At 45.0% G+C, this 26441-nt stretch overlaps 1 protein-coding gene across 5 annotated transcripts in view; it reads right to left on the reverse strand.

Annotated features, from left to right (window-relative positions):
* Nucleotides 1–26441, reverse strand: part of FAM107B (family with sequence similarity 107 member B) — a 204771-nt gene that overhangs the window by 55601 nt on the left and 122729 nt on the right. The window contains exons 1-3 of one of the 5 annotated variants that reach the window (XM_090041837.1): nt 22408–22580; nt 20033–20157; nt 17347–17427 (exon numbers count right to left, since the gene is read on the reverse strand). The exons of 1 other annotated variant lie outside the window; for it this stretch is intronic. The gene's annotated coding sequence lies outside the window, so the exon portion shown is untranslated. Of the gene's footprint in view, nt 1–17346; nt 17428–20032; nt 20158–22407; nt 22581–26441 lie in introns of those variants that run through there. 3 more of the 5 variants (XM_090041839.1, XM_090041838.1, XM_090041836.1) reach the window with 3 other exon arrangements.

The raw sequence follows: 26441 nt of genomic DNA on the forward strand, positions 1-26441 counted from the left end.
CCCAAAACAACATACAGAAAGGAGCAATAACACTGCTGTTTCCTATCGTCCATGGAAAAAATAAAAGAATCAGACATGGTTTGTTTTCTCCAACACATGAAATATGCCAGCACATATTTAGAACTAAATCACTTACACCATGAACCCAGACTCCAATTTGAGAAAGTACGTCAGCACATGCTTAATTATCATCGACTTCCATATGTCTTTACCATTTTAGACTCAGCTGAGGCTTTAGCCTTACATCTGTTTACAGCACTGATGAGGACCAAGGGGGGGGTGGGAGTGCAACATGAACCACTCTGCCGCCTTATTAAGGATACACTCCAATGGTTACACATACAAGAGCAGGCTAGCATTCAGGTAAAAAAGGTCACCCTGCCCTACCTTTTGATGTCATCTGAGACCAACTGATTCAGCGAGGCATGCGCTTTCCAAGGCAACAGCCTACTTCATTAGATGATACAGAATGAAGTGGAAGAAATTAGCTTCCACCTTGTGGGCTAAAAAGGACCCAGGTAAAAATGACAAATAATACATACTTGAGGAATCTTTTTATTCTACAAAAATCCAACCCTACTGTCCTGATCCCAGGGTCAGGATCCAGCAGGACTTGAGGGATCTTCAGGAACATGGTTGAAATGTTTCATATGAAAGTTATTTTTTGCCAAAACAATACAAATACATGTCAGTCAAACCCTTACATTAGATTCATGCTCAACTCAGCTATTTGCTCCATCAGAAAAAAAGATCTGGAAAAAAAAAACCTGTGGCATTTAAACTTTTTCAAAACACAATATTTTGGTTTTTCCATTCAAAAATTACATCAATGGTGCACACATGCACAGACGCATATAAACACTTCATAAAGGTGCAAGGCACCACGAAAAGCTCTGCCTGACTTGATAAGGGGCACCCACTGCAGATGCCAGGTTTGGAGGGCTGCTGGAATTACCCCCACCTCTGCAGAGTCTGCGCTCCAGCAGCATTGCCATGTTGGGAACCCCAAAGCAGTCCACTGCTGCTGCTGGGTGTCAGCGGTAGCTCAGCCAGGACAAATTAGGAGTTCCCAGCATGGGTAAGAAAGCTTCCCCCCCACCTGCTCTGGAAACCTGCACATTCTGCACCCGTGCCCCGCTCTGTTCTTGCCCACTCATGCCCACTGCAGGGTTTGCCCCGAGAGCCACCTCTGCTTTTTACACCACTATCTAGGCCATCCATGACTGCAATGAAGGAACTTAGCTAAAGGGGAAAGAGAGTCTAGGAAACAGCTGCTCTATATTACATGCTCCCTCACACCATTTATGATAACTTTTGCACTGCTGCCTTAAGGAATTAAGGTCTGTAATATCTGGAAGGGCTAGGGAACCCTAGGCTGACTGATAAGGCTGTGCAAAATTTCGGCACCTGTTTCATTTCAGAGGTGTTTAGGACTGTTTCGGTGCTGATTCTGAATTGAAACAGAAGGCTCCAAAACAAAACGAGGCATCTCCGAAACAGATTCGGCCAAAATGAAACAGGACAGGGATACCCACATGCTCCCCGGTAGCCCCAGAAGTGAACCGGACCGTTTCTGGTCCACTTCTGGGTCTGCTGATGAGTGTGCTGGGGAGCCCCCCGCGTTCCTGTGGGACGCTCCATGTGCCCCAGCACTGCAGCATTCGCCAGCTGCCTGCTACCTAGAGGCATGTAGAAAAAACATTTAAAGCTGTGTCTGTGTCTGAATCAATTCGGAGAGATTAAACGGTCCTCTGATTTCATTCGGATTCGGAGATTTGGCCACCAAATCAAATCAGCAACTGAAGCTCTGCACAGCCCTACTGGCAGCTCTATCAACCAAACATTGAATGATTTCTTTTGGCCCTGCCCCCTAGTAAAGAGTTACTTCCCTGACACCTGATGTGGGAGAAACGTGACTAAAATAGCGTGGAAAATGTAGAGAAAGAAACAAGCATTCATTCATTGCAGAAAGCATGAGAGATTTGAGAACTAAAAGATAATAAGCAGTCATAAATTTTAAAGGCATGTGAAGTTGTGTATAGAAAAGTCAAGTAAAACAGCCAGAAAAAAAAAAAAAAGCAACTATTCAGCTTTCAAATTACAGTATAATGAAATAGGGATTCACTTAAGTTTTAAAAACATCAGAGGATTTCAAATCATTCCCCGTTGGGGGGGGGGGGGCGGAAAAGAGGCTTTCAAATTGATAGTGTTCCCTTAGATATCATCATCCCACCTCCCAAAAAGCTTATGTCAGCACATTTCCTTCATAGGAAACATAAGGGGTGCAGGAAACGAGGAACAAAATTTAGAAGCAAAAAAAAACCCCACAACTGTCATATAAGGCATTTAGTCAACTAAAGAACTTTTGTAACAGACTGATCAGGATCTCACAAATCCAAAAAAAAAGTGAATTAAATGACTTTAACAAAGTCTCCAATAAAGTCTAGTGCATGCTTACCTTGGAGAGCCCAAGGGAATCAGATTTAACAAGACAGACACTCAGTATTTTATCCTAGAGTATTCAGTGTTTTATACGGTTGTAAGTATTCCCTCACTCCATGTCATGAGATCATGTGTATGCACTACAGATAAATTATGCAATTTTTGCCAAAATCAGACGTGTCTCTTTATTTCCACAGTGATTGAAAAGTATTATTCCATTCATAGTCTGTTATGTCCAAATTTGGAATAAGCCATGTTTCCACATGAAAGCCTGAGCTGGAATGGATATTTAAGCCATTCAGCAAGGAGTTTAAGTCTCCCTTTATGAAAAGTTAAGTGGTTTGGTTAAGTAATATGTCTTTTTCCCCTTGAAAAGCTACTACAGCAGAACTAAGGTAAAAGTGTTTTTAAAATAGTCTGCGCAGACATAAAAGTATTTTGCAATGAATTTAGCAGTTGAGATTGTTTCTTAAAAGCTGTAAATGCAAGGAGTTTCATTGTCCCGTTTGGAGAAGGAAGGTTTTCATTAAAGAGATATGAACTGGTTCAACGGTAATTTGAGCATAGTATGATCTCATTGCATGCTACGCCACAATTAGCAAGAGACTACAGCAACGCAGCAGCAGTTTGCAACTAAACAATTTCACAAAACACCAGGGTGGGCTAAGGAAATGAAAGAGCAGCAGACAGACATATTGCCCCCACCTTCTAAATAATCACAGGACAGTACTTCAGCGACTCCCTTGGAAAGAGCAGCTCCTCATTTTCAGAGTTGCAGATTCCAGTGGTGTTTAAATACAAGTTAAACAAGACACAAACCAGAAAATTTAACGGTGAACTTGGGACAACTGATGGATTTTCTTGTCTCCTTCACCAGCAGCTCTGGGAGGATCCCCACTCTGTGGCTTAGTGAAGACAGAAGCAGACCACCATGATCAGTCACAGCTGCCCATGGCACCAGTTCCGTGGCTGTGGCAGCTGTGCACACACCTCTGCACGCATGGCCAGGAAAGCGCCTGGGGCAGCACAACCATGGCTCCTCTCCCACCATCGGCCCAGAGGCACCTGTGCAGCTGCCACAGCCATGGAGCTGGTGCCGGGTCTGTGGAACCAAGTGCAGCTGTTTGCAGCCTTCCAGCCACCTGCCACAGCTGCCCAGAGCCCGGGGCCAGCTGTGGAAGGCAGCCAAGAGGCTGCAAACAGCTGTGCTGAGCTCCAGAGCTCCAGCACTGGCACCGTAGCAGCAGCAGGTGCATGTGCAACTCACAGTGCATGGTGAGGAAGGGGCTGGGGCTGTGCAAGCTTGGCTCCTCCCCCCCCATCCACCCAGAGGTGCATGTGCACAGAGCCAGTGCCAAGACTGCACAGCCTGGCACAGTTGTTTGCAGTCTCCCGGGCACTTGCTGCAGATGCCCAGAGCACAGGCTGGGTGAAGCAGGTGGCGGGGAGGCTGCAAACAGCTGTGCTGGGCTCTGGAGCACCCACTCCATGGTGGCAGCAGGTGCATGCATGGCTCACAGTGCATGGTAGAGAATGGCTGAGGCAACACAACCCCAGCCCCCGCCTTGCCATCCACCCAAAGACATGCATGCAGCCAGCAAAGAGGATCAGGCCCCCTTGTGGCTCCCCCATCTCACATGCCAAGTCAAGGTGTGGATGGAGGTCGGGGTGATTTTGTCACTGCAGCCAAAAATGCTGCCAAACCCTGTATAAGACATTTTGAAACAAGTGGTGGTAGAGCACACTCGGCCCAAGTGACTGTAGAACAAGTAGTCCAAGGGCCTCCTTTTGTTTGTGCACAGACATATCATTCAGGGACAGAAAAGAGTAACAGGCTGGCAAAAACCTGCAGCCAGGGTCTCTGTGCATAGGTGACTGCTGGCCCACAGCCAGGATCGGAGGTATGGGTTTTGGAAAGTGTCAGACAAAGTGGTTTTGTATATGTAGGAGCCTTCCATCAAGCTGGAGCAGGCTGAGACTGCCATGGCCTCGTAGCCTCGTGCATCTATGCAGCAATGCTTCCAAGGCCCCTACAAGACAGCCTTCAAATGGGAAACCGTTTGAGTGCTTCTAATTCTTGGTCATCTATCTCGTCTCAGCTTTGCCATTCAAGTATCTCCTGGAAAAGTTTGGTACCACTCGGTTCTGCCTCAAGGTGACAATATCAGTGTAACAGGCTTCCTAAAAACATGAAGCTATCAGGAACTAGAGAAATGTTCCATTTCAGATAATGTACCCAGGGGCAAGACCTTTCTTCTCGCCAAGATTTCTGCAAGAGGCAGGAGATGCTCAGAGCCTGGATCTGTGGCTACAGCATCACCTGCTTGGCCTGGGGATAAAATAGAATCTGAGTGCAGTAAAAGGGAAGACAGTGAGAGTTATTATTACTTCCCTCCTTCATCAATTAATTCCCCACCATCACTGTGCATTCTGGACAAAATTGTCCGGCAAACAGCATCAGGCTGGATTCTCTTACCAAGAGAGAGGGGGCTAGGCTAGGCAGGCTGTTCCCTAGGACTACTCCACAAAACAGCTCCAGGGAAAGAAGAATTGGGAAGATGCTTTCTTAAATGACACAGGGGGCTGCCAGGTCTGGCTAGAAGAAGTCCAGCTGTCCAATACCAACTCAGACTGTTTAAATCTAGATTTCTCAATGATGTTGAAGAAGACGGTGAATCAAAAGCCAGATTAAATTGCTCAGGAGTCAGGAAGGAGAAGGTTCAAAAAGTCTGCCACATGGGAAAAAACTAATAAGAGAAAAAGAAGCTGCTGTTAAACGCTAAAGATGGCATCATGTGCAATGCAGATAGAAGACAGCATGGTCTTTTTCAATTAATTCTATGGAAGTACCACAGCAAGCTTTACAATTGTACATACAGGGAATTTTAAATGCGTAGGTAAATTACCAAAAAAGGTACGATGGAGTCTGAATAACCACTATCTGGATGGGTAGTGAATATTTGCTAGCACATAAACTCTGACATAAGGGCATGGAGTAAGTCACACAAAGCACCAATAATTACACTATTAACAAAATATTTAAAAAAACAAAAACAAATTACAAATAGCAGCTGCTAAAGAGAACTCCTCCTTTTTAAATTACATGGGCAAAAGGCCATACAGTACATTTAGTCTACTTAAGTTTTATGAAACTCGTAAGTGATACATTTCTGACCCCCTTCTTTTTTCAGTGAGGAAAAATGCCTTATGATCTCCCTCTCTCTCTCTCATACAGGGATAAGTAATCCTTAAAACACTAACACTGCAACGTAGAGAGCAGCAATGTCATATTAAAAACAGAGTTTCATCAATTGCTGAGCACTTTCCAATACTTTGCCTACATACAAAAGTTGTTTCACTTCAACTACATATGTACAGGTAAAGTAGTATAATCCTTCATTACACCCATGGGGATGACAGCATATTCCCACATAGGAAGAATGGCTTATACCAGGATAACAACTTTTACATATCAATTTAACTGCATCCACACTAGGAATTATACCGATACAAATATACCTTTTCTTTATTCATGTATTATGTTTTTTTAATAAGAAAGAAGAGGATAAGGAGTTGCATATCAACCCAGAGAAGTAAGAAAGCATTTTACAGCAACACTGACTTCAGCAAAAGCTGACAGAGCTCAAAACCTGAACATGACAGTAGCTAAAAAACCAAAAGCTGGATTTTTTTCTGGGAAGGGGGGGTGAAGAAAAAAGAAAAGGCCAAACTTAGAATTTCAGGTGATAAAAAGTGTTTCAGCCACTCTTTGGTAAGCAGGCACATGCATGATCTTATCTGGTGGTAAATGAAAAGGTAGTCTGTCCCTCAATTAAAGGGGGACAAACTGTTTAAGAATTTACCATGGCATAAGGGCATACACATGGGCAATTACCAGGAAGTATCCAGCTTGACGCTTCAAATTCACATTCTTGCTTATCTCGTGTAACTTGTTTGCATGTCTATACTTTTTTCCAACTACTGAGTTGGTCTAATAAAAGATAACACGTCTGTCCAAAGAACTTTGCCTGCCTACATGCAAAAGATGCACAGGATGGGGTAGAGAGAACTGAATGCATCTTGCAGGTATATACCAACGAAACCTTGTTTTAGTGTAGAATACCATTCAGTTACTAGATTCATGGACTGTAAGGCTGGATGTCTTTGTACGCTGGGAAGAATTTCAGATAAAGGTGTGCCCCCCGGTAAGTAAAGGCGACCAAGCTGTAACAAACTGCGGGCTGCAGTTGCAAGCAGTTTACTATAATAAATGGCACGTTAAAGAACTGATCCCGCATATCAAAACACACCCTACTCTGCATTTTCCATTGTGGTAGGATCTGCTAATCTAGTTAACTGAGTGGCTAATTTTTGAGTCAGGACACAAAGTCCAGTGGATTTTTTTATTTTTTATTTTTAAAGGGCAGTAATTTGAAATGATGTGGGTTTCCTTCCAAGTTTTCTAAGACTATTTTTCAAAACTTTTTTAAAATTTAATGTCAATGACTTAACAGGAATAAGACATGCATGTAGTTTATGCAGGGTAGTAATAAATGAAGAATGCATTTCTAAGTAGTGAGAGAAGTGGAGGTAGGCACACGTGTTTTTTTCCTTCTCTGCGGTTTCATCAGTTAGAAAATGAGCCAAAATGAAAGTAACTACTCTTTCCTGTGCATGCTACCCAATGTATGGCAGTTAAACCATGTTAAAAGGAAAAACAATGCAGCCACTTTTGTAAGACGTGTCAAACTGAACAACTACGTTGAAGTGTTAAGAGGTGGGAGGAGACAATCTAGAATATCGTGTCATTGCAAACATAGTAGTTAGACTGGCCTGACGGGAGTACCAACCAGAATATAAAAGACTTGCTTTACAGCAACCTTAGGTATTCTCCTGGTCGCAAAATGCAAACAAGGAAAGGTGCTGTTTCATAACCAAGAAGCAAATATGAGGTTTGACCTGATCACACATTCAAATAAAGGAATGTGTTTGCAGTGGTACACGCTGCCAACACTGTAAGCAGGCACTCCCACAAAGCTTCCCCTTAACCAACGTGGAGTCCACGGGCTTCCAAGAGGCGAGAAGTCAGGTACAGTCAACACACTTCCTCCCCACTTCGAACAAAAGCCATTCTCCCATGACAGGGTCCCACTCTGCAAAGAACTAAGCACTAGGGCTGTGCGAAATTTTGTCGAGTGTTTTGTTTCAAAGCTGTTTGTATGCATTTCCAGCTCGAAACAGCGAAATTGAAACAAAACAAAAAGCATCAAAGCAGTTTCAAAACAAAATGAGGGCAATCGAAAAGTTTCAAAACATTTCAACTTTTGAAGGAGCCCAATGGTGGGAGGCAGGGGAAGAGCCAGGGGTGCGCTCCACAGCCCCACGTAGCTCAGCCCAGTGGGGAGCGCAGCCCTGGTTTTCCCTGCCTCCCGGCTGCGCTCGATGGGGCTGGCGGAGCCGATCGGAGCACAGTCCGGCGGCAGGACATGGGCAGAGCTGGGGCTGTGCTCTGCCTCCCACTGCCGGGCTGAGCGCCATGGAGCCCGGCGCTGGGTGCACCCAGCACCAGTCCCAGGCGACAGCAGCAGCTTCCCATCATATGGCGCAGATCCAGGGGCCCGCACCCCCAGAAGGAGTCCAGCACAGCCCTGCAACCCTCCTGGGGGCATGAGCCCCCAGATCTGCGTGCCAGATGACAGAAGGCTGCCGCTGCCAACAAATTTTGCTTTCAAGACTTTGAGATGCAGAGAAACCTCTGCACCTATCTCCTTGAAACCTGGCAGACTTCATGCCCTCAGAAGGGGCTACCATACCTGCAATCTGCATCTGAATCAGGCAAGAAATGACTATATTTTCAGCATTTTCATGATTCCCCATTATAGCCAATGGGCAAAATGTCAAAATGAGTCAAAACAACGAAACAGTTTTGACTAAACAAAATGAGACAGTGCTTCAAAATGAAATGAAATGAAATGAAACACTGCCCCTTTGAAATGGTTGCGACCGCCGGGCTTTGACTAGCCGCTTTCCGGCGGCTCTGATCTACTGGCGGAAGGCATGCCCTTTCCGGGCCGGTTTGTCAACGTGGTAGTTCTCTCCTCCCGCGTCGCCAACCCCAGTCTCACCTGCCACGTCTTGGTGTTCCTCAGTAGGCAGGGTCGGTTAACGGGCCCCTCGGTGGCCCGGGCTGTGCCTGACGGTTGCTCACAGGGCTCCACCACCCCTACGTCCCAGCCCCACGCCGCCTTCGGTGGACAGCCGAACCGTTATCAGCGGTCTTCCCTGCAGGTCATGTTCAGAGCTCCACATCCCGGAACTGATAGCTAGAGGCTCAGCTTGCCCCTACAGCCCTTCACTACTCGGTCCCTTCCTACGGGGTACCTTCCCCACTATGAGACCCTACTGAGGCTTCCCTGCGGCCCCGCCACAGGGACGTTTATCCCTATCACCTCTGCCCCATTGCTCAGGGTAGCCAAAACAAAACAAATACACCTAAACCAGCCCATGACCTATTCCCCATCCCTGGACCATTAAGGGGAGGGATGGCTCTCTCCTCTCTGTTCGTTGCTCCCCTGACTAGCTCCAGTCCATCACTTAACACCCCGGGCCCCGGCGGCAATCCCCACCCCGACTGCAAACCCCTTCAGGGCTGTCCCCAGGTCTTCTCCCCTTGGCGTGTTGTCCTCCATGCCCCGTCGTCCCGGCACTCCCACCTGGGTCCTGCTGCGCTCTCAGGTGCCACTTCCACTCTCCCTCCACTTGGCCAGCCAGTCGCTCCTTCGTTGTTCAGCAGGGGTCTTTGACAGGGTGCTCCTCTCTCCCCATCCAGAGTCACCTCTTGCCTGTCAGGCTCCTCGGGGTCTACTCTTGGAGCCCACTCTGCCACCGGCGCCAGCTGCAGCTCCGTCTCCTAGCTATCCACCTCCTCCGTAGCTGTGACCACCATTTTTATTTTTGCCAGCCGGCGTCTGATGCTGAAGTCACCGGCCGGCTGTAATTGTACAAAGAGGCGGCTAACGAACTGCGCGGGTTCCTCTTTCCACCCTACGTGCGTCTTGTCTCGAGCTGCTGGTGCGTGCCCCGTGTTACTTCACCTCCCAGGACAACGGTGAAAAGGACGTCAAAATGAAATGATGGTGTTTCACGCAGCCCTACTAAGCACCCTACATCCTAACTGACACTAGTGGGAAGAGAGGACATCCTGCACCATATAAGTAGATGCAGGCACACCAAATGGAAAGGCGATAGTCTACCTGCCAACTAAATTTTCCATCACTTGGACAGCCATGATAATAATCTTCATTAGCAGGCAAATCAACACAAACATTCTGGTCAATGCAGGAGCTGAATATTAGCCAAAAAACAAACCACGAGGATAGAAGACTTGCTCTATGCCCACACACGGGCCAGCCAGTACTTCCGTTATGCAATTTGCATGGCTGGCCTGGAAAAGTAACACACCTCTATCTGATACCGATCAACCAGACTGTACTTGTTCATAGTTCCAGCTCATCAAGGAAATGCAAAATGTGCAAAAAGATGACAAAGAGCAATTCTTCAAAAGTTCCACTTAGTTTTTATTCAGCCTCTGTGCATTTGTACTGTTAGCACCATGATCATCCCCTTCTCAGGTCGAGAGAGGAGACTACAAGCGATTCAAATGTCATGACTGAATAGGAGTAATGCACTCCACATATTTTCTGTATTTATTTGTCTTGCATCATAAACCTGTTTTCTTGACCACAAGGTGACCACATGGTTTTGGTGGAGTATTTTAAGCATTTCACCTTGAAACATGAGAAAGAAAAAAAAATCAAAACATGCCACTACAATAGTGGTTGTGATTTAAACTCTACTACCATCCTCCCCACTTCGAATAATGCTGCTATGTCAGTTAACTTATAACTTTCATTATTCTACAATCTAAACAACATCACAACTATGAAGTATATTCTATTTTTTATTTTTATGTGAATAAATCCAAACGAGCCTTATATTGGGCAAAGCACCAACATCAAACTCTGTTTGTGGCAAAGAAAGTAGCTGGAATGCAGCCGGTTTCACACAAGGATCCACACGGCCCACATTACTTTTCACCCCTTGCTTGTTCTGTTCATGCCTGGAGTAAGATCAGAAAGCAGAGGGGTCTGAGCACCAGGACACTGCTTGGCTTGGCTTGGCTTGTGAGGATGCTCACTGCATGTGAGGATGCATGTGTCTGCATCTTGCTATGCATTGCTTGGCCTATCACAGACAACATGTGGAAGCAAGAATGGGGCTGGGCATATGGAAGGCAACTTAGCAATACAAGTAGTAGCTGCAAGGCAAATAGCCGTTTATTTTTATGGGTGTTGTGCTCAAGCGCACACTTGGCCAGCTTTCAGTCTGGGGCCTTGAACTTCTGAAACGCAGATGAGAGTTTCAACATTACTGTCCCTGTATGAAAAGAATGAGATTCTGAAAAAGTAATGCTTGGGGAGCATTAAGAAAAGAAAAATCTCCATATCAGGGTGCAGACTGGCTCACTTTAGCATTGCCGGCATAAAAATCCCATACCAAAAACTATTTGCATTACTCTTTACTCTCTCTGTACATTAATACTGGGTTCCAGATACCATACTCATCCTGCAACCCTCACGACCACAGTGAAAACTTAAGCTGAGCTCAAGAAAGCACCTTACAAAAAATTCTTTCCCCACTCCCAACCCCTGATGCCTCCACTGAAAGCTTTGAGGTACTCCACCACAAATCTAGATTAGTTTTAAATGTCTTCAGATAAGTGTTTCCAGGCTCCAACTTTCTGCTAGCAACTTCTTTTTAGACATTCTTAAAAGAGACTATTGCTTTTATTGCACGACCTTCTGTTCCTCTAGCGCTTATGATGCAGCATGCATGTATTAGTGATTTACTTCAGATTTTCCATGAGTCAAGCTTTGGCCAGTGTCCATTCAGCTGAACTCCAAGCATCAGAGAGAGTACAACAGAGTATGGTGTAGCCAGGCCAGAGGAATCCAAATTATGTTGTTATAAATGCTACTTAAAGAGCATCTAGTGGATGGGAAATCTATCAATTCAGAAAAGTTAGAAGGGAGATTTTCACCTGATTACTACTTTTAAAGACAACTGCAGAGAAACTTTTATAGTGAAAAAGCTGGATTTTTTTTAAACATACCACTAAAAACTCCCTATCCATTCATTTCAGTATCTTACTTGAACTGGAAAGGCCCAAGCACACCAATGTAACACACCTTCCTCGCCAAAAGAAAAGAAAACAAATCTTAAACCCTATGTTCGGACCACAAAACCACAGTAAATTTTGAAGCATCAAAAACTCTAAAACATATAATTAAGACAGAGAATAAAAATGCATTAGACCAGTCGGACTGGCTTGGAACTGCACATAACCTAAATAGAGCGCTGAAATCTCAGAATGAAATTTCTGGCCTCATTTAAATGAATGTGAATATTCCCGCTGATTTCAATAGGGCTGCGATTTCACCTTGGTTTATATAACCTGGCACATAACATGTAAAATTATATACAAAAGTCTGTACACTTCTAGCTAGTTGCAACCCATTTCTTGCTTTAAGTCCCAGTACAAGTAGTTCCTTCTTTGTCTAGAACAAAAAAGAACAAAAAATATAGTTACAAAAGGTTGTGCTAAAAAAACCAAAACCAAGCAGCAATTTAGCAGTAACTCAAATTTCAGCTCCGATCTCACAAGGTAAGCAGTCCCAAGCCTAATCAGCCTAAATGAGACACCTTCATAAACGTCTGACATGGTCCTACCAGTGCAGGTTTCTCTCACAGTCGATGCTCAATCAATGTTGGGCAGTGCAGTGCTATAGGAGAGATCATGCTCTGGATGAGACAGAAAACCAAGTAGCCCACTTGTGAAAAGTGCCTTGGATCTTTAAAGAGTACAAGGGCAAGGCTTGCTTCTCCCCTTGGTCTAGGCAGAATATAAAAATGTCCCATGTTCAGAACAACACTACCCGAAACAAGGAGAATTTTGATTTAATTATTTTCCCCTCTCTACTCTGAGCTGCTGTGTGATGCCAATGAAAATCTGCCACATCTCACCCCTCAGTCAGCTGCATTTCAGCTTAGCAGATTGCTCCAGGATTGGCAAAGGTTATTTGGGAGAAAAAAAAATCTGGGGGATTTTCTTCCCTTTATTTATCCTGCTGCTAACTACTGTTAGTTTTGAGTCACTGCAGAATTAACCCAAATGTTCCTACTTTGTATCTGCAAAACCTGGAGCAGCACTCCAGACCCCTCGTTTCTGACTTCCCCTTTTGCGGATGCACCTCGGCATTAAATTGTGTAGAAAGTTCCAAGTAACAAACACAGGATTGGCAAAGAGAGGAATTGCTAAACTGGATGAGATTGGGTCTGTCCAGTTCCTGTTTCCTGCAGTGATCAGTACTCATTGTTTTTGAGGAAGATGCAAGAAACTCAGCACTATTGCAAAATTGTCAAGACTTCCTATTGAGGAAGATTCCCAACTGTCACATTTTCCTGGTCATTCACGCCCTGAAACATAAGTCATAATATATCATCTCATTCTGTTCCCCAATTCTAGATTAAGTAGATTCTTTTCCATAGGTTTTTAGGGTCAGAAGGGACCTCAGTAAATCATCAAGTCTGACCCCCTGCACCAGGCAGGAAAGAGCGCTGGGGTCAGATGACCAATTCTTGTTTGAATCCCACTTGGCACAAAGTCCTGAGTTCAAATTCTTGATCCCATGACTTAGGTATAGCCCTGAACAAGTCACTCCAACTCTTTGTTTCTCTCTGTTTTGAATGTGGGCTGGGAAGATTCATTTGCATTCTGGATATTTGATATGCAAAAGTTCTTAACGGACTTGCGAATTCTTAATGAATATGCAAAAGTGCATAATGAACTAGCACTCTGGTCTACATTAATTTTTGTTAATAAGGTTATTGGATATTGAAACGGGATTTTTTTTCCCTTTCAGGACATCATCATTTCTTTCATTTCTGAGCCTCTAGTTTGAACAAACCGTATTGCTCTAAAGCGGGTTTGTGGATTACCGGGGGGGGAGGAGGGGGTCACAAAATTTACACCTTGATTACAGAGAACTTTAAGTATTAAGAAGTTTCTGAGCAGTTGATTTTCCATCACGAAACTTCCTCGCCCCCTTTTTCTGGCCACCAGAACACCCACTGGCGAGGGAAGCAGGAATTCTTTCTTTCATTCCTTTTACAGCGATGACTAATCTTCTGTCCACGATGGGATTCTCACAAGCCATGCGTAATCTGGTGCCTGACTTAGTGACACACAATCTTTCCAAACACAATCTTTGCCCGACTTAGTGACACTGTTTTTAAATGGTTTAAAAACGTATAATTCTGGGTAGTTATTAGTCATTTAAAAAAAAGTTGTCCATTTTCTACTTAAAAAAATAAAAAGTTCAGATTTAAAAAAATATATATACACAACAGTCATCACTGAGACAAGAACTTCAAAGGAGTTTCTAAAGGAAGTAATAGCAGTTGCTGGGTACCGAGCTCTAATGAAAATATGGTCCAGGATTTTTAAATGTAATATGGTCCAGGGTTTTTAAATGTAAGCAAAATATGTAAGTATGCAAGCAAAATGTCTAATTAAGTCTGTTTACAAGTGATGGGGATGAGGTGGAAGTGATCTACTGGAGAAAGTATTTGGTTACACATAGAACAATATACCAGTTTAACTATGCCAGCACGGCTAAGACTTACCTTGGCCGGTATGGATGCAGGATATCAGAATAATACTGCTTATGTCTGCAAAGTCTAAGAGATGGGCATTAAGCTACACTGAGAGGAGGTACCTTTACATCAGTGGAACTGCACTCTTTCTATGGGCTGTACTGCTAAAACGACTTTGGTAATAAATCACATCCTTACTTGAAGTAGCTAGATCGATAGGAATTGTACAAGCCCGGGATGTGGGAAACCTGGTTCAATTCCTGGCTCTGCCACTCCTTGTTATGTGACCTTGAGCCAGTCACCTTACACTTCCCATGTCTCAAATTCTTGTGCACTGTTGTGCCTATTTACACCGAAGGCTCTTCCGAGTAATGATTTTTTTTTCACTAGGTTTCCGAACAATGCTCAACTAAGAAGGGCTCTAAGGCCTCTGGGCACAACCATAAAGCAAATTATTAATATTAATAGCTGACTCAATTTTTTAAGTCAGGGATTGTTAGCTTAGTCTACCTTTCCCAAAAAAAGAGAAATGTCTTTGGCTATGAATCATGGCATACAGCTCTGGTAGGTAAGCAAAGTTCAGTGAGTGCTCAGACATTCCTGGGTTTAGCGGACAAATTTTTGAGACATCACTCTCTGGACTACCATTTGGTCATGACATCAGAGTGTCCAAATAGGTCCAGGACATGTCCACACAAGCACCCTTCTGTTCCAGCAAAAATCGCATTTTATTTTGCATAAGCATATACTGCAAAATCGTTTGGTGTGAAGAGTTCAGACACAGGTCTGAATGCCTCCCCAGTTGGCAGGAGTTTGGGCAGGCTGATCACTGGTGTGTAATTGGTTGTGCAATATCTGCTTGAACAAGTCCTCTATGGAAAAATCCTGTGTGTGGACACTGACCAATTACATTTTTCAAAATAAAACTGCAGAGTCTAAACCAGATGAGACTGGGTACTAAAACAGCTTATCAAGGCATTATGTGGAATCTGAGCATATTACAGACTTGGCAAATTACTAGACTACCGAATTGCATTAAGAGCCATTACACAACTCCAGCAGCTCACCAAGCCCCCCACATTTGTACAGGGATTATCTCCATTCTGTACATGCATTCATTTAGTCAGAATGAGGGACTGCTCATGTAGTCTGGCGCGTTTGACAGAGAGAAAAAAAAACCCCACATTCCTTACCTACATACTTCTCAGTTGAGCAGTTCTCACAATGGAATGAGCTATTGGCATCCCATTAACCTTGTTACTATGGTGCTGAATACTCTAAGATTTGGAAGAGTTTTATGAATGATGGCAAGGTATGCAAACAGCAGTTCATACATGTATAAATATAGCATGAAACCTCAGGGGACACTTTCAGCAGCTTCCCAATGTAGAGCTATCCAGCTGAACATCTTGCATTTTTTATGCAGCTTTACTTTTAGTTGATGCTGCTCTAGATATATGTCTGTAGATCTTTTTGATTCCTATGTGTAAGGAAAAATTCCCCTACGTGTACAACTTAAAGTTTACAATCTTTGGAAAGTGCCATTTCCTCAGTCCCAGCAATCTTTAATTTTTTTTTAATCTTTGAAAATGATAAATTAAGTAAGAGTTGTAGCAGTAATAAGGGAGGAGCAAAACTACTCATTTTGTATATTAGAAATGCATCTTGAAAGAATATATTAACAACTGGAGAACTAGTAAAGCTAGGACCTCCCAAGCATCAAAGAAAGCAACTGCTTAAAATTTTTGTTAACATTTGGAGTGATTCAGTTTTGCTTGTGCATTTCTATTACCTTCCTCTCCCCCAGCCCCAATAACATAAAGGCCCAAAGAAAAAATTTTTGTTAAATACTTTGTCGTTCCCACCTTTTCTTTGAAGGCCTTAACAACAAATCCTTCAAGCATAAACATACAAGTAGCTGCAAAGATACCAGTCACTCCACTGAACCGGGGACAGTTCATCTAAGTTAAGTTATTTGCACATGAGTTTGCAGGGTTAGACCCCAAGAACTTCTCCAAAAAGCGATGCTGAAGGTCTTCTTCAGTGCAAGGGACATTTTTAAAAATGTATTTCTAAAAGCAAACCAGTTTTTAAGAGGCCCTGGAAAATTTCTTTCAGGCCTTCCATATGTTATAAAGGACGGTACCAAAGGGGCCCCCAATTCAATTTTCCTCCTCACTTGTGTTCTTTTCAAAACTCAAGGAAGACTCCAAACACAAAAATGGCAATGACATTTGCCTGCTGTTTTGTTGGGGGAAGGAGATTTAATGAAGAGTTTTGTTTGGTCTTAAACTGGAAAATGTACCTTGTCCAGTATAGCTCATATTCAAGGACAAATTGCCTGGGAAAGGTGCTACATAATGGAATATTATCATAATCCAACCTGACTGTTTCAAAAGTTCAGCCAGGCTACACGTGAATGTGGCTCTCCAGCCTCACATGTCTCATCACTTAAAGATTTGGACCCAAACTCTGTATCAGAGAGAGTACAAACTTAAGTAGAGCACAGACAAAGCAGCCAAATAAGGGGCATCTGCAACAAAGCTGTGGGATGCATCATCCATTTGTCTGCGAATAAATACAGGGAGACCAAGGGAAGAACTATTTTTTTCCTATCTAAAACAGTAGATCAATGTACCAAGGATGATTCACTTATTTTATATTCAGCAACCTGTCCTGCCAGTATACACTAAAATTTACCAGACTAAATTCCTTGCTTCTAGCCAGACCTACCAAACAATAAGACTTGTTCCCCCCGCCCCCAGCACTGTATTAAATGTGCAAAGTAAACTAAAGAAATTGCAAATGGATGTGAAGTGCTCTACTGGGCAAAGGGTCCAACACAGCTTGGGTTTTCAGATGTGCTGCCTGTTTAGAAATCTCTGATGGTTGTTTACAAGTATTCTACATTGATGCTGGCCTAAATCTGAGCAGTATTTATGTAGAAAAGAACATGCCTGACCCACTTCTCATCACGTCCTCTTGAATACCCAGGGCTGTTAATTCTATTTCATTATTTTCAGTAGAACAAAAGATGGCATATATACACAAGGTCACATGAATGCCCATTCACTGTACCCACCAGGCACTGAAAGAATCATTCCATTATATCCCCTAATAAAAACCCCAATACCCTCCCTTTTGCCAAAGAAAAAAAAATCTTCACTGGATGCCATTGGTATAAGTTACCTTTGACTGGCTCCGATTCCTTGAGAAGATGCAACTGGGCTCTGAGTTAGCTGGCACCAGCTGGGACAAGCTAGATCCTTTCTACAGAGAGAGGGGGAACAAATAAGCTAAGTTACTTTCTGGGAAAGGAAACCCACAGGAATGCTAGCCCATTTCACAGATCGTATATCTAGCACTGAGGTGCACTTTGATTGCAGAGCCAAAGGAAGTGAAATCGGCCACAATTAGACATGAGGTTATTCCCTGGGAAGGATCCTGCAGATTTCAGTGTCCTAACTTACTGCAAAGCTGAAATTCCTTTGAATGTGGAGGACCAAAGTGATGCTATAAAGCCATGGGTGAAGTCATCCAATACTTCCAGTGGAAAGAACCACTCCAAAGCCCCTTCTTGCTACTTCCACACAGCTTGTCACAATGGGCCGATATGGTGGAAAACTGGGATATGCTAGCAGAGGGAATACAAAACCTATAATCCCCCTTGCGAGTAGAGGTGCTGCCCTTACATTAGGATATAGAGGCACTTTCACTTTCAAAAATGTCACTTGATTCCTAACTGACTGCATTGCTTCACCTTTTCTTTAGAAAACATCATGCCCCTGTCCAAAAGGCAGTAAGGTCTACCAACATGAATCCAGACAGCCAAGGCATAATAACCCTGGGTTTCTCAAAGGAAGCAGGAAAGTGGCACAAAGGGCAGTGTTTGCAGTCTCTTCCATAGCTGGGAAATAACTGACATCTGAACTGGTTGACGATTTACTAGATGGTAAATCAAAGGAGGTGGAGTGCAAGACGAAGCAGGTGAGTTGCAGCAGGCCATTAGAAACACCAGCTTGCCAGGGGAGGGCAGGGAGTGACAGCCTCTTTGTTCAAAATACTGGGCTCACCTGAGGGGAGACAACCCCCCCCCCCGAAGTCCTTGCAAAGTATTTATTGATACCCACAATCTGGAAACTTGAAATTAAAAAAAAAAAAAAAATCTGCTGCTTTACCAACATCTTTTCTCTGCATAGACATTTCATGGCAGAGTTGTATACAGAGGTGGCTTGCCAGTTTGAAACATGTTGTGCAATAAACAGCAAGGATTAAACGTATTTTGCAAAACTACCCAAGTCCCAACTTCAATGTTGTGTGAGAGAGAATTGTTTCAGACCTCCTTACTCCTGAAATCACTAATGTTAAAAGTACCACCTGGGTTCTCTATAAGAGATCTGAAGATGACCATTACAGAACTAAGCCATCTCCTTTCTTCTCCTCTCAGACATAACAGGACTTCCTGCTCTCAAGTTTAAGTCATTTTCAAAGATTTCTCCCTACAGAAAAGTTCTGGGCTCAGTTCTGTACTACCATACAGCTCACAGCTGGGACAAAACACAGATGAATAAAAACTGTTTTGTTTTTGCATCTACATTAGTGAGCAGGTAGGGGACTAGGCAACTGCATGACCTGTTTCTTGCCATTTTTTTTTAACGGAATGATAAATCTGTTGGGAATTAGAGTCTGCCCTCAAAGCAATATAGGAAACATGTTGCAATGAATGGTTCCCAGGTGCATGTAACAGATGGAACAGAGCAATCACGTTCCCAATGCCTGGCCAAGAGACCTATTTGTACATGCCGCTGAGTAGAAAGCAAAGTGCTTCCCAGGACATTCCTCCTCTCCTAAATGAGTTGTGCCTCAAAAAAACTTCCCGGGAAACACCTGCCAATTCAGCAACTCCTTAGCCTTGTGGCCCCTCTAATGAAATGTCACGTGAAGTACAAATTCACATGGACCACTATATGTACCACAATGACTGGCACCACATCCAACAAGGCAAACTGGTTTCCATGCCCTTCTACTCAGTCAGACTGAGCCATGTCACTTTGCTTCATTTCTCACAATTTGTGGAAAGAGAAAGGCTGATTAGAAGGTTACAGCACTGGCCAAGCACTTGAGAGACCAGGGCACAAGTCCCTTCTTTGCTACCTGGAACAAGTCAGTAAATTTTTAGTGCTTTAGCCTTCTCATCTGTAAAATGCAGAGAAGGGAGAAAATAACACCTCTTTACCTCACCAATATGTTGTATGGATGAATACATTAAAAAAAAATTCTGAGGTAGTCAGATATAAGGCTAGCGGAGGCCACAAATACCTAAGTGAGAGTTCACTCTCATTTGAACCATCTCTTCAATACAGAACTGCATCCTTCAGGAATACTCCATGATCCCAGCTTCAAACCATTCTGTTTTGCTGAGTTTGCCACTCATATTCTATCCTATTCCTTTCCCCTTAGTTGCATCTTTCTACCTCTCCCTTTTCTGTAGCTAGTGCACAAAAAACTCACTTTTGCCCCAACTCTTTCTTCCCTTGTACACAGTTCTGCTTCCTCTGCCCTTATGAAGAATGCTGTATCCAACCCTGTAAAACAACACTCCTCCTTGGCATCTCCTTGGCAAAGCACTGATACCTTACCTTCATACAATGGTATAGGAAAAAAAAAAAAAAAAAAGATTCATTGAACCTTTGGACCTGTTCACCCAGGCTGTCCCATGCTTGGCAGCTACATTAGACAACTTTCTAAAAGAAAACTCTGGCCCTCAGCAAAAGCACTCAGTATCGTGACTGCACAGATCAGCGTGTGACAAAATAAGTCATGCATTTCTCCTGGGGACAGCAAAGACATTCAGGGCCAGAACTTCTTCACTTACCAAGCTGTGAACCGTTACTGCAAGGTGCCTCGGTACAGTTACTCTGAAAAGCAGCAAGTGCTCAAGGTGAAGTGGAGTTCAGAGGAAGTTCTACTGCATTATGAAGACAGAAAAAGATGCCAAGACTGAGGAAATACAAAAAAAAAAAAAAAAAGCATGATGGTAAATTAAGGGATGGGAGAAAGTAAGTGGAAAGAATAAAGAGAGTGGGACTGGAAGCTTCCAAGCCGTCTTTCCTCTCTGCCCTAGCACTTATTACGCATCACTGTAACAGTGTAATAAGTAATACTACTATTTTATCCTCAGCACTTGGGTAATATTACACTGAATTTCTTAGGTCCTGAAGAACAGAAGTCAGGCTCAGCATGCCAAAATCATCCCTGGCACAATTCCACTGACGTCAACAGACTAACACTCAGGATCAAGTTGACCCAAAGTTGCTTTGATGCAACAAAGGGAGGAAAAGAAGGGAGAGGAGCAATGTTTCTGAATATTTGTAATAATGACTAAGATGCATTTAGGTGAGCAAACAACTGTTTGTTGATACTGAGCCAGTTGCCGCTGACAGCAAGCAAGCACTTATCGCTCTCAGGATGCATCACCCCTCCGCATGGTACCATGCAACGCATGGTTAAAAGGTGAAATGTTGCGACTGCCCACTTCATTTCAAAAAGTAACTTAGAGAAGGCGTTTATCTGTGTTTCCTTTAAGTGCCTACAGGCTCACACAAAAACCACGAGCAACTACTCAAATGTACACAATATGTTTCCCTAATTCTGCCAAATTAATAACAGTAGTGAAAAATATCCTAGTCACTGCCATAGGACTTGATACACGTATTCACATATCAAAATGAGTAACAGCCTACTGCCAAAAGTGTCTCGATGAAAAATGTTTTCATCATGAACTGCACGCAACTCAATTAAACTCATTCCAGAATACGTTTCTCATTACCACGTTTTAATTTTACCATGGAAAGTCTCAGCAAAACTGAAACTTGCATGTTCCCATCCCCTTCTAACTTTGCTACAGATGGACACGTGTGCTCAACTTCAGGCACAACACGCGCATCTTGTGCCACTTTGTAAGGAAAACGCTAACAGGGTCGTCAAGCCCGCACACCCCGTATCACGGACAGCTCTTGCACACCTCAAAATCGAGGCACCAAGCAATGAAAAAAGTAAGTTTTAATATTAAAGTTACATGCCCCTTTCTTCTAACCACCACCATCTCAAAGTACACATTTTAATAACAAAAGGGCATTTGTGCTATTACCATTATACTAGATTTCTATACAACCTGCTATGAAAAAAAAAAAAAAAATCGAATTAAACCCCCAAGTCCGTTACGGGAAATGCTGACAGAATCATAAGACAGAAACCAACAGACAGAAAGGACGTGTATTTATGACTTACTACCAAGGGATTCCCCCTCCCGCCGTAAGTCTGTATGGCTGATAAGGGATACCCATCCCTCTTGCCCTGGTCCATCATAATTACAGTCATGAGCAGACATTCTTACAGATCACCTCTCAAGATGTTCATATTATATAATATTTTACAGGAAATCATTCTTCGGTGGCAGGATTAAGTAACGAAGACCAACCCACCTACAGTATCCACATCTGTCAGTGAATCACAGAAAAAGAAAGAAAGCGGCATGCAGCTTCCTTTTAGTCTTTCAAGAATTAAACAGAAAAGGAAAGAGAGGCTGGAAGGAGAGTCAGGAAACAGAGGCAGAAGTTACTTCGGAGATCCTGCTGGCGCACAAAAATACTCCACGAGCTTTGCAACGTGTGGACGCCCCCCAAAAAGCAAGGAAAACCCTCCATTAAACAAAAAAAAAAAATCACCATCCTTCTCCAGATTTCAATGCCTCCCTGCCCAGGATCCCTGGCTGCAGAACTAGATTTAGCTCAGGATCCGCCCCAGGGATTCATGAAGCATCCTGTCCTCCCAAAGGGGTGATCCGCTCTCCCTCCTTGTCTCGCGGCACTAACAGACACCCCCAAAAGCAGGGCGGACAAAGAGCCCCTGGGGGCTGTGGGGGTGGGAGGCAAAGGCCATTCCCCCTGCCCAGGGGCTGGGGAGGGAACTTTCCTCAGTGAGAGCCCCCGACCTGCCGCTGCTTCCCTGACTCACATGGGCACCCTGGCAGCACAAGGGAGAGGGTTTGGGCTTTTTTTTTTAAAGAAATCTATTTCTTCTCAAGTAAGTGCAGTCGCGGAGCGTGGAAGGTACCCCCCACCCTGGCCCTGAGCCCCTCTTCTTGTCCTGGGAGGGAGGGTCGGGCCCCCCCGCCCGCCCCGCAGAGCAGGAGCCTTTGTGTGCGAAGTAAGAGACAGCGAGAGGGAGACACACGGGCACGAAACCGACCTCGCCTCCGCGCGGCTCTGCCTCAGACACCCGGCGGCTCCCCGGCCCGGGCGCTGCTCTCGGACCCGGACCCGCACCCGCGCGGTCGCCTCGGCCCGGCCCGGCCCGGCTCGGCTCTGCCCGCCCGCGCTCGCTCACGCCCAGCCCGGCTCGTGGAAAGGGCGGGGCGGGCCGAGCCGGGGATGCGGCTCCGCCCCGCTCCCCGCTCCCCGCCCGGCCTCGGCCTTTGTTGTGCGCCGTGAATGAATGGAGGCACCGGGGTCGGGGGGAAACGCAGTGCGGGGTGAACGCAAGCGGGGCGGGGGGGATCTTTGTGGCTCTGTGAAGGAAGGAGCGTGTGAGAGACTTGCGCGTGTAATGCAGGCGTGGGGTGTGAATACAGGCCGGGGGGGGGGGTGTTCCTGAGAACCAGAGTCCGCCACACGACAGGGACTGAAAGAAGACGTGTGTGTGTGCGTGCGTGTGTGTGTGTGTGCGAGTGTGTGTGTGCGCGCGCACCCCCGTGACGGCCTGTGGCGGTGCATCGGGAGTGGTGCGCTCCGGCCTTGTGCCGCCAAAGCCCTGGCATGGCACTCGGGGAGATGTGGGATCATTTCTGTGGCTCCGGCAGGATCTCCCAATGGCTTTGGGTAAATCACCTACTCTCTCTGCTGTTTCATCATCAGTAAAATATAGGTTCAAAACATCTTCTGCCCACCCGCTGTCCTTTCACCGTGTAAACTCTTGGGGGCAGAGGTTGTCTCCGCAAGAATTTGTACAGCACCGAGCACAGCGAGGCCTGGAGCACCGAGCGGCGCTACAAACGAGGGTCTGGCTACACAGGCGCATGAGCGTGAGGGTGCAACACTGAGGCAATGAGGAGGTGGTGGTTTTCCCCGCTGTCAGCCAGGGATTCCTCACCGGGGAAGAGGCAGTGGCGAGCTAGCGCTGTGAGCGGGCACCTTAGCCGGCCGATCGGTTGTCTGCGTGGCCGTACCTCCCACCGACGGAAGGATGCTGGGCCTGGGAGAGGGTTCAACAGAAGAGAAAAGCACGAGTTTCATGTTGCCAGTGTAATTCCAAAGCGTTCGGGTGTTACGCACAGGTTGAGAACCGTAAATCGGGGCTCATTCCCTGACATTGTTCGTGGTGGTTTCTCTCTTGCAAGAGAACACAGCTAGGATTAAACTGCAGTGAATTTAAGCCTGGGGTGGGGGAGGGAAAAAGGCAGGCCGAGGCATTAAACCCCTTGGGTGACCTGTTTCGCTTGAGAAAATGACTCATTCCCCTTTTTGGTTCCTGCAGAGGAGAAATTGCAAACTGGGTTTTTGTTTAACTTCTCTTTCCCTCATTTCTTTCTTCTGTCTTTTCTTTGTCCAAAAATGTTACTGCTCCACCCCAGCCCCTCCTGATATAGGTACCACCCCCGAAATGAAAATGAACCCCCCCCCCCAGCCCCAATCCTGCAAGGATCTCATGGTTCATTAGAGATTTTCTGAAAGGACAGAGGTACAATAGGTTACGAAACCTTGTTTCATAACAAGTAATGCTTGGTGGAGAAGTGAGGGAGAATCTGGAATGATATTACGGATAGTTTTTGGGAATGCACAATAAAAAATGAACCTTCTGGGATGACGTGCTCATTGGAAAAAATGGTGTGCATACTTGGAGTCCGCCAGCCCCTGTGTATATTCATCACTAGGAAACTTTTATTTTTTTATTTTTCAGTCATGGGCTTGGATCCCACTCAGTCCTGGCTGTGAGGACTGCAGCATCTCGAGCCGTGCTGAGGACAGGGATAGGCACTCAACCAATATCTGGGGCTGTGACCTAATTAGCTAAGCAGTGTTGAGTATTAAGCAATATTGAATATGGGAGAATTAAAAAAAAAGGCAGCAGTAGCAGTAACTGGCAGACATGGTGCTAGCGGCTCATTAGGTGGCATTCTTTCTACCCAGCATGTCCATGCTCCCCAAGGGGTGATGTGGATTAGGGTGCAGTTGAAAGCACTGGATTTTCTTTTCCCCACCAAGGTAAGCTATCCTTATCCCCGGACAGGATGACTTGGCACTTGGGTGTAGGTTGACACTGGAGGTCACTAAAGATGCCTGGGTGCTTCATAAAACTATTTCTTTACTATGAAATAGGACTGCCACCAAGTTCCCGTGGAAGTCACTTAAACCAGCGTTTTTCAAGGGTGGCCGGTAATTGTGCGATCCTTATTTCCCAGGTGCCCCATTTGAAACACTAGAATTCAGAACGGCAGGAGTGCTGGGATCCCACCGGGACACATGGCAGAAGGCAGAGTAGATGTGCACCTTATGCACCAGCGCTCTGCAACCTTTTGGCCCCATGGGCCAAGATGAGAGGTGCAGGGCCCGTCTGCAGGCTGGGTTGCACCTAGGGTGGCCACTGATGCATCCCAGGAATACAGGACAGCCCCTTGGCCAAGCAGTGGTGAAGGTGGGGCCGCCCCTTCCTCAGCGAGGGGTGTAGCCATTGCGCCCTGTGGCCAATCAGCAGCAAGGGGCGGAGCTACTACCTCCCTCCCTCCTTCCACCCCTCCCTGGATGAATCCGAACACCTCTCCTGGCTGTGCGCCACCCGCCCTTTAGCACAGCCAACAGAATCACAAGGACAAATGATTGACATATTTCCACCAATGAACTGAAAAACAGGACTTTCTGCTGTCCTTCATTCAGAAATGGACAGGGGACAAAGCATTGAAAGTATAAATGACCACCCTAATCTGACCCTGCATGCCAGGATCAGGCTTGCATGCTCAGATCAGGCCCTTGCGCCACTCCTGCCCAGCTCCAGCATCACGCCCTGGGGCCCTACACCATCATTCTGGGTCAGGATTGGACCCCATGGCTCCTGTGTGCCCAATCTAGCATGCCACGGACCCATGGGGAGCCCTGCAGGCTGAATCTGGCCTGCAAGCTGGGGGGTTCAACATGTATATTATAGACTAACTGATCAGAGATAAATAAGCTTTCATGAGTCACAGCTCACTTCAACAGATGCTAGGAAAGGGCATGCAGGAAACAGGCTATCAGATAGGAATGATCTAAATATAAAAGACAGGGACGGGGGTGGGCAAAGGGAGAGGGCAATGCTGAGATGAGCAGAAGGGGCTGGAAAGAACACAAAGCAATAAACCCACAGGGACATAAAAGCTAATCCAGGCAATGGGATAAGAATCTGTAGTCCCTATTTATTGTATACGTCACACAATCCAGTCTGTGGATGATTTCTTGTTCCACAGTTAAAATTTTAAGAACAGCTACTCTGAGGCCTGTGACAGGATGTCCAGGGAAACTAAAGTGTTTTGCCATAAATTTGCATGTGTTTCTGGACTTGATGTCAGCTTGGTGCCCTTTCTGCCTGGCTGTCCATCCAACGTAGAGCGCAGAAGGGCACTGGGCAGCTGATAGCATATATAACACTGGTAAAGAGCAAGTGAATGAACCTCAGATGCTAGAATCCAATGGTCTAAACGCAATACAAATAATATCAAACAAAACAAAATGCTATCAAATGCAATGTACTCTCACAAACCAGCCTGTCAGCATCTCAGATTGAGTAGGCCTCAAGCCTTAGTTCACAATTTCGACAATTTCATTTAGTATCTCAGCCCCCCTCCTCCAATCGGTAAAACAGAGGTGATAGCAGTTCCCCGCACAAGGATTTTTGGGAAAGTACATTTGTTCATATACATGGAGTACTCAGATACTACACGGAAAGCAACAAGAAAAAGTAGCAATTTTGTAATCGGTGCATGTTTGGACAGTGTGCACTCAACATGATAAGAGGTCAAACATTGAATGAAAACTTTTAAGACAAATAAGGAACCATTGTCCATTCAGTGAGCGCAATCCATCCTATGCACTGAGTAAAGCTGGGTCCTTTGGATAAAATAATACACAAGCAGACATTCAAACTCATTGCACAAGGAAAGTGAATTCATGTTGCATGGACAACCATAACCTGGCTTTTCCAAATGTCTGCCTTGCCACTTAAGGGCATGGGTATATACATACTTTACTGAGGGG

The sequence above is a fragment of the Crocodylus siamensis genome, chromosome 4 (genome assembly GCF_052110815.1).
Source record: "Crocodylus siamensis isolate JL-2025a chromosome 4, ASM5211081v1, whole genome shotgun sequence".
In the NCBI taxonomy this organism is placed as follows: domain Eukaryota; kingdom Metazoa; phylum Chordata; order Crocodylia; family Crocodylidae; genus Crocodylus; species Crocodylus siamensis.